The following is a 9,967-nucleotide window of genomic DNA, read 5'->3' on the forward strand; positions in this document are numbered from 1 at the left end:
GTCTTTCTCCGCCAGGCAGTCTCGCTCATCTTTCACAATCTGATTCACTCAAAGGCCGTCTCCTCTGGAAATCTCCCCTACCATTAAGTCATTCTCTCATCTGGACTCCTATGTAACTTTCACCAGAATATTATATGAGCTTACATGTCAACTATTTCCAGTAGTCTATAAGATCAACCAGACGGATGATGTTTTATTCATCTCTGTATTCCCCAAGGCCCAGCATAACTCCCAGGAACTACTCTCCTCCACCCCCTGCCTCTTCCCCTTTGAGCAATAATTGTTCTCCAAAGAACCTTTACTCAGGGCAACTAGACTCTTTTTTCTTATAAAAGGAAACTGTACATTCTAAGTAGGACCAACTAAAGGACTCCAAGCTGAATTCTGATTTATGAACCTTACCTAACAGAGCAGTTCTTCATCTTACTCAATGGTAATAGTCCCTGTAAACCTGGGTAATGTGGATTAAGAAAAATCTGAATAACCCCTAGACTATAGGAAGCTGAACACTTTTATAGGCAATGTATCTACTGTAATTAACTCATGATGTTCCAGTTCATTTACCACTTTTCTTGGACATTTTAAGATGTCAATACATTTCTAAGAATCTATAATCCAGAAATATTATTGCTATCCCAGATGTATGTATATACCAGTTCAGTATACATGTATACTGAATACATATATACATACATACATACATGTATGGTTTCAAGAAAAGCTAAATAGCATACTAATTTTCTCCTTTTCCCTCAAGAAGTCCCTACAGGACAAAGAAAACAAATATTAAACTTCAGTTATACAAGCATGTGTGTTTGGAGTAGGAGGGTCATGAATAACTTTATTCCAACACCTAATTATACTAGTCACTGATGTAGGCACATTTTATATAACTTATTTAATCTTCACGAGCTTTAGGAGCAGATACTATGATGACTATTTTACACATGGAGCAACTTAAGGTCAAAGAAATTAAACACCCAGTAAGTAGTAGAGTCAATTCAAACACAAACTGACACAAAATCGCATGCTTTCTTCCCTCTCTAGATCACCCTGGTTTCTTGGCAGTACCATGAGATTATGAAGCTAATTTAATTGAAAGCAGTCATAAAAAATTTGTTCCAGCTCAAAATGGCATAAAATTTTAACATCTAGATTGAAAGAAAAAATGCAAAGTACCCAAAAACCAAAACAAACATGACTGCTAAAACGCAAGAACAACGTAGTTATTAAGATAATTAACTTTTTTTAGGTCTTCCAATATATACCAAACCTGACCAAAAAAGATAATGCCTTAGTACAGGCCACTTATAATTCCTTAATACTAAATTATTAGCTTTAATACATAAATTTATTACAAATTTACAATAAGTTGTAAGCCTTGAAATATATACAAGTACATATATTTTATTTAGTAGAGTTATGATAATTTGAATATAAAAGTTCAGTATACTTTCTTCTCAGCTAGTTACTGGGTTATATTTAAAACAACTATTAAGATACTATTTCTTGCTGTTCTTACTCTTAACAAAATGCCATACCACCATTGTTAAAGAAGGAATTTTCAATATGGATCACTAAATTCTATTTCCGATACTAAAACTCTATACTTTATAGTATTTTTAAGTTCTTCCCCATCTATTACCTCATTATCACTAAGTCAATCCTGTGAGGAAGTTCAACAGGTAGTATTACTTCTATTTTATGCATAAGGAACAAAAGCAAATTAAGACCAAGTTATTTGCTTAAAGTTACAAAGCTAGCCCTTGACAGAGCCAATTCTGAAACCTAATTACCACTCCTCATTATATCATGGCCCTTGGCTCTTCTTCTTTAATAATTCTCTAGGAGTTGAAAATTTAATAAAAGCAACAATTATACTTAAATGGACTGAAATGATTATTTTGTGATCTTTTCAAACAATCTAGGCATATTAATATGTGATGTTATGTGTGCAAAAAATGAGCTCCTTAGTAAATGAACTTGCCTAACTATAAAATTAGCTTTTTCCATACAAGAAAAAATAAACCATGTATTAATATTTGATTTTAACTGTTTTTAAGAAAGACATAAGACAAAACTTGGGCAGTGGTTTCTCTGAACACCTCAATATAAAACCAAAGCCCAGTACTTTTTAAAAACCTTGAGTGGTTTTTCTTAAGCCAGAACCAACTCGTATGAGGCTTTATATCTACGTATTTGCCTTATTTGGCTCATCATTTGTCACAAATATCTACCCAATTGTCTCACATTTATCACCTATAGTCCTAACAGACACGCATAAATAATAAAAGAAAATAACAAAAGTCCTTGAAATCAACTTTTAAATAAACCAGTTTAAAATTCACCATAGGACAGGGGTGGAGTACTGCTATAAATATATAACTACAAATGTATATCTTTCAAGATGTGGTTAGAAACTAGCAATAACGTTTTCTGTTACTTCTGATGGTGCCATGAAAAAATTATGTAATAAAATATATATATATATTTATTTTTATTTTTTTTTAGTGATCCCCCAATTAGTCTAGTATCCACCTGGCACTATACATAATTATTACATATTACTGACTATATTACCTATGCTGTACTTCACATTCCCATGACTATTTTGTATTTCTTAATCTCTTCAACTTTTTCACCCAGTCGCTAATCCCCCTCCCATCTGGCAACCATCAGTTTGTTCTCTGTATCTATGAGTCTGTTTCTGTTTAGTGTGTTTACTTTGTTCTTTAGATTCCACATATAAGTGTCTTCCTGTCTGACTTATTTCACTTAGCATAATACCCTCTAGGTCCATCCATGTTGTTGCAAATGATTAAGATTTTTTTTTTTGGCTGAGTAATACTCCATTTATTACTCAATAATATTCCACATGTACCACATCTTCTTTATCCACTCATCTATTGATGGGCACTTAAGTTGCTTCCATATTTTGGCTACTGTAAACAGTGCTGCAGTGAACATAGGGGTGCATATATCTTTTCAAATTAGTGTTTTGTATTTATTTTGAAAAGATAATGTAATAAAATATTTTAAAATAAAATAAAATTAATACCTTATTTCTATGTGAGGTAAGCTGGCATAACCTACGACCACTGAGACAAATATGACAATCATTTCTTCAAAAAAAGAACCTAATCCCTGGTACATTCTGACAGTAGCTAGCATGTTGTGACATCTCCTTCTATCTGAAATGATCAGTAACAACCTAGTAAGGCTGTTTTTAGGGATGCAGAAAATAAACTAAGATAGGATGACCAATTATCTGGGTTTGGCTGGAAACGAGGGAGCTCCTGGGACTTAGGGACTTTCAGTTTTAAAACCAGGATGAGTTGGCCACCTTTACTTTACACTAAGGAATAGAGAACACGTCTGGATGTCTGGATACTTGGTAGCATGCAGCTAAAAACTAAAGATTTTCTAACCACCTTCCCCCCAAAATCACAAATTCAATTCTATTTTCACCTCATTCAAGCCAGTAGAAACTAACAGGATATACATTAGTAGTTAAGGAAGGGAGACGTACATTTTTTAAAAGAATCTACTTTCAAGCTTTAACTGACCAGGGATTTGTGAAGTGAGATTTTAAAAAATGAATTCACTTTCCCTATTGAAGTATTTCTAACCTTCACTTCTTACACTATGTTTACAAAACTAACAATTTAAGTTGAAATAAAGCCACGATGTTCCATTCTGTGGTTGGTGTCAACCAACATTAATTAATGTTTGTTTAGCAGGGAAAAGAAAAGTCTGTAACAACATATTTAAAGAGAAATATGTCAGGACCAAGGAAATGAAACAGATACGTTTCAAAGGACAAGAGCTAATATTGTCTTCCTTTCAGTATCTCAAAGCTGGTCAGTTTAGTATATATTATTTACATATACCAACCTGTAGATCAGAAGAGTTTACCGCACTTGATTAAACAATTTCAAGCCTAAATGTCCCAGCTATGAAGCATAGTCCTCTAAAGCCATAGCAATAAGATGACTCACCAATTGGCAGGTGTCTTAGGTTCTACGAATAATGGGTATCTGCTTGAACGAGAATTATGTTTGTGCCCAACAGACGACCTCATCCTGCTTGGCTAAGAGAAGAGAGAGGCTAAAAAACTAGTCAGTAGTACAGTACTTGTTTTCTAATGGAAAGAATCAGACTTTGCTCCAAAGAAGAGACTTAAAATTCATGCAAACTTTAAAAATGACCTCAGTACATATTCTATATTCCAATTTCACTTAACACAAGCATACAACAGGATAAGAACTAAAAGGATAAAAATCAACTTTATGATCCCCAAATTAGAAACACTGAACGTGAGAATTATCATACTGAGTTCACTGCTTCAAGAAATTTGAAGTCAGAGTCACGAGAAAAATAAATCCATATTTAAACCCTCCTATTATATTTAATGACCTGATGTCAGTTTCCACTCAAGTGAAAATTAGTTCATATTTGAGTTCTAGTTCATTGATGGATATCCTCATGTGAAAACTGACACCATGCCAGTTAATAAGATATGGGTTTATAAATATGGAGTTTAAAAGAAACTTACCCTTTCCCTTTGTGCAGCTGACTTCCAACCCAGTTTCTATAGAAACAGGAGGACAAGTGCCAGTGCCAGAAGTCTGCCAATTAGAACTCATCTTTTAGTTGTTGAATAATAAAGCCATATCCCAAAGTCGGCTATAGGTTTCTGATTTTCAGTAGTTCCTAAAAAGAAACCCAGGAGGAGAAAAAGACATTTAACCAATTACTGTACTTAGAAATGCTCCCTCCTTTAAACTTGTCTATTAAAAAAAGTAGAGGAGGTAGAGCCAATACCATATATATTTTTTAAATTTTTATTAGGGATTCAGACATCTTTAAACTTAAGGACCAGCAAACAGAAGGAAAAGTGTCTTTGAAGGTTCAAAATACCTTTAAACTACTACATTAAAGAAAATAAAAAGCACTCCTGTATCACAGAAATAAAGTATTTTCAACCATCAAACCTTAAGTTCAGATAAATCCATTCATTTTGTGGAATGAATTTTCAGTACAATTTTAACACTGAAAAGGGTAAACTTCACAAATGAAACTTGTCAGGAGAAATAATGGGGATATAGGTTAAGTCTCCACTAAAAACAAACCTCTCATGTCTCAGGAGGAATCTATAAATCATAAATGAATCTTAGAAAAGTCTTCTAGAGATGCTGACATTGCTGTGCTTGACGAAAAATCCCTTCAAAACACATATGCCAATTTAAAAATTTAAAAACTGTGGGATATGAGAATAATCTTGCTGTAGTTTTTCATTTGCTATCAACATGGTTGCTTGGTGAATGTATTTTAGAATTTTATAATAAAAACAAACATTAAAAATATCATCCCTGTATCTAAATTGATATATTGCAACTTGGAGCTAATTTAAAGCTAATTTAAAATATTGTCACTGTGAACTTTTAAGATGAATATAAAATAATTCTTCATTCTTATTGCTATGTGAGGAAAATCAGTTTATGAAGTTATTATCATACAATTAAAAAACAAAGGCAATTAGGCCTCAATCATCCATATCCATTCTTCTATAGAAAGCTCTAAATCTAGGTATACCAAATTTTCTAAATTTGGGGGCACCTATCAGCAAACACAGCGTCTCAAATATCCTCATCTTGTATCTCTAGAAAAATGTGTTCTATCTAACAATGAAAAGAGTGGACTACAACAGAGTAGGGAGGAGAGAAAAAAATATAAGCACAACAAAATAATCAAGAACCAACCAACTAGGATAGGCAATAGTAACTACCCTCACCCCCATCTTGGTGGCAGAGACCTCTGGTCATTTTCTGATCACCAGAAACTCACTATGTAAGAACTCTTGTTCCTACTACTCTTGTTAAAAATGTTTTTTAAATGCTTTAAAGGAAATATCATTGACTAATACACAAATCTGAGAATCTTATTCATAAGGGATAAGATTCTAATCATCTATTTCTTTCCATACAGAATATTTATGTATCCACATCTAAAGCAGTGCTTCTCAAACTTTAAAGTACATAGAAATCACCAGGGGATCTCAGTCCATTCAATAGGTCTGGGGTGGGGCCCTGAAATTCTATATTTCTAACAAGCTTTCGAGTGATACTAATGCCGCTGGCCTGAGGACCACATTTTCAACACCAAGGATTCTAGAAGACTAAGCAATACACTTAACCCAAATTATACTCCGAAAGTTTTTGGTTTTGATTTTCAAATAGTTCTTAAGAGGTTGATGTTGTGTTTATTTATGAATATGTATGTTTAAGTTTTGTCCCTAGAGCAGCGATTCTCACCCCAGGCTACACAGTAGAATCACCTGGGGCACTGAAAACAAAACAAAAACAATACTGAAAACTTGGCAAGAGTCGCACTTGACCTGGATCAATTTAAAGGAATCTCTGAGAGAGTCCCAGCTAAAAAGTTGCTCAGGGGTGACATGGTGTAGCCAGGGTTGAGACCTCTGCTATAGAATACAGAAAATTTCTAATTAAGGAGTCCGGTTTACTGAAGTGTTTCTGAACATAAAGAATATACACAAACTAGATGCTTATCTTGGGAGTGAGGTAAAACTATTGTTAATTTCTATATGCTGAAATACAAGTTTTATGGAACATCAATTTTCTCAAGATGCCTTAAAATATGTAATAAAAATTATATATGTATATAGCACCTCAGTGTGTTAATTTTGCCTATAATAATAGTTCTGCTCTGGACACAGAAGTAATAACGTGCATATGCATAAAATTAAGTCCTTTTCCTGGGTAAAAGGAAATCTGTTGGTCACCTGACAAAGGTCAGATACCAAGTCACCACTTAAATATGGTTTAAACACATGTATCTAGGTTTGCATAGGATGATAGCCACTCCACAGAAAGACCGTCCTAACTGATTTTCAATAAGCAAGTTTGGTTTGATACCACTAGAGAAATTGTAAGTTATGAAAGCATGGTCAGCGTATTAGAGCAGAGACCAAATATGACAGTGGAAACTGTCAGGACAGTCTGTTAAAAGCAGAGAATAAGAAATGACATGCGGAGAAAATGAGGTACTGGAATGTGGCTTTGAAACCTCAGGGTGGCCAACAATTCTGAAGAAGAAATAAAATCTCTATTATGTTATTTAAATAAGGAACACTGCTGATCTCTGAAGAACATACTGAATCTTACAGGAATCTGAAATGCTAATTTATCTTTGAAGGAAATAGGATCTTTGATTTGTAAATAAATGGTGAAAGATTTCCTATTCTGAATTACTTATACTATGTTTGTCTTCGATTAATGTAGCTAATTAATTAATTCTTCAAATATTTGGGTACCTATTATATATCAGGCATTATTCTAGATCTTGGGTATAACTGAAGGACATATGAAGGAAATGAGTTAACTTTCCTGAAACAGGTAGTAAAATCTTGATCAAATCACATTACTTCCCCTGCTTAAAACCTTCAATGGCTTTTCATTGCATTCAGAATTTAGAATACAATCCAAACTCTTTATCCTTGGCAACAAGGTCCTAACTCATAGTTTACTAATTCCTTCTCGCATCAGAATGTAAGCTCCATGAGAAGAGAAACTTTGTTTTATTCACCAATATGCTCCCAAGGTCTAGAATAATGCCTGGTATACAATAGGTACCTAAATATTTAAAGAATTAGCTAGTCTATTAGTAACCTAGTTAGAAGGTAGTAGATAGGTGGTGGTTCGTTCATGGAAAACAACTTACATGTGTACATACATATATACACACTTAATCCTAGAATCACTTTCAATTTTAAGTTAGACCACAGTCATGTTATTTTTAGATTAATATCTGAAAATGCAAGGATATCTCAGTTCCTGGCTGTGTAGCCAAGTCACAAAACTTTTCTGGCATCCCTCTAGCGTTTCATAAACTGAAAACTGGCCCTTCTTCACAGACTTTTATAAGGCAAAATTAAATACTAAGCTACATTAAATTCCTTGGAGAAATAATTACATGACTAAAAAATATTAGTTAAGTGACACTTAAGTGATAAATTCCATGGCATTTGTAGTTTCATTCTGCTTGTCTCTTCAACAGCTTTGAAAGTGTCTTCTGGAGGCTCTTCCTCTCAGCTTGAGACAGAACACTACTCTGGCTCCCCCACCATCTTCCTTTCCCATGTCTTAAATATGACATGACTCCAAGTACACACTTCAGCAACCTACTCTCTGTGGGCCAGTGTTGCTCAACATGTGGCCACCGACAGAATACATCAGAATTTACCTGGGGAGCTTGTAAAAGAACAAAGACTCCTGGGCCATAGCCCTAACAAATCCTAGAAAGTCTGGGGTTGGAGCCAAGGGCCTGTTTCCCAAGAACTAAAATGTTGATACACCCTATAATGTGGAATCTACTGCCCAGAAAGTTTCTCAAGTTTGCAGCTTTAATCCCATCCAGCCTCCAGACAAGTGAGGCATGACAGTAGTGACCAAAAGCCCTAGCCAGAACAAAGGCCTGGTGAGAATTCTGACTCAGGCACTAGCTAACAGATTAAGGTCTGTGGTGAGACTTACATGAGACAATGTGTACACAGGACTTGGCAGAATGTTTTGGCCTGAAGGGGCTATTTAATAAATTATTGCTATTACTAGTATTGTCGCCTTATATCAACATGCCTCAACAAATGAGGATTATGCATCCTCATTTCCCACCTTCCTCAGACTGGCTTGTTCTTCAGGATTCCATTTTTGTTGAGCCATTTTACTAGTTTTCCAGACTTTGGCCTGCATCTTTTCCATCGATTAACAAGCTGCTAGATTATTATTCGGGCTTGTTTGCCTGACATCTCAACCCCAACCTCCCTCCTCCATTATACATCCTCTCCAACTAACAGATTATTTTGTAAAGCCTTTCTTGACCATCCTAGCTTAAAGTAACCTATTCATATACGCACTCATATACCCATTCATCTGTAACAATTCATTAGCAAATTAAATCAAATATTGGCCTGTGACATCTATCCTATAGTTGTCTTAAACCAAACTTTTCCCCTGATACATAACTATTTACCTGTTTATATTTAGTCTCCCTAGTTAGAGTACAAGCTGCTGACAGGGGCAGAGACTATTTGATATTATCTGCTATATGCTCAGCACCTTCTTAATATACAACCAACATTCAAATGATTATACAGAAACCCTACCTTCAAGTTTAACATTACAGAATTCACGTAGAAACATGTTAAGTCATTTTACAAGGTCAAAATCTCTTCTTGGTTGTTAAGAACAATGTTGTCTGAGGTTTAAAAGAATTTTGTTATTCAATAAACTCCTCTGCTAACAATTTAAAATTAGGTTATAATTCAAGTTAAGTAAAAGGCTCTTTTAACCAGGGAAATTTAAAGAGAGTGAACTGGGATATAAAGGTGGTGATTAGATAAGCCATCGTCAGATATCCTATTGCAAAAAGAAAAATAGATATTGTACAAGCCAAAGCACTAAATTTACTGCCTCAGGTAAATGGCTTGTAAAAAACAGTGTATTTAAGCTACAGAAGTGGCAATTTATAAAATCTAGGTTGTTTTTCCAAAATCAAGATAATCTCTATTTTCAATTTTAATACTCACAGCCAGTCTTTCAAAATGAGCACAAGTCAATTCAGAGGTGTTCATGTATTTCCTTTAAAGTAGAACCCTAAATTTAGATCATTTAAAAGACACTAAGAAAGCACACAAATAATTCAAAAGGGCAGTTTCTAATTTATAAAACCAGAACTCTAGATCTAATAGTCAACCCAATTAGTAATTTTTCCTTCATGGTGTAGCTGGAAATAATTTAATGAGTAGTTTCAAAAAATTGTCATACTGTGTACCTTTTCATTTTGCATATGGTTTCATGTACAAATAAACGGACTGTTGCAATATTTTCTGCTTATTCTGAGATGAAGCCTGAGATCTTAGAAAGACATAGAATATGCACAAATATGT

The sequence above is a fragment of the Pteropus vampyrus genome, unplaced genomic scaffold, assembly GCF_000151845.1.
Source record: "Pteropus vampyrus isolate Shadow unplaced genomic scaffold, Pvam_2.0 Scaffold6, whole genome shotgun sequence".
Classification (NCBI taxonomy): Eukaryota; Metazoa; Chordata; class Mammalia; order Chiroptera; family Pteropodidae; genus Pteropus; species Pteropus vampyrus.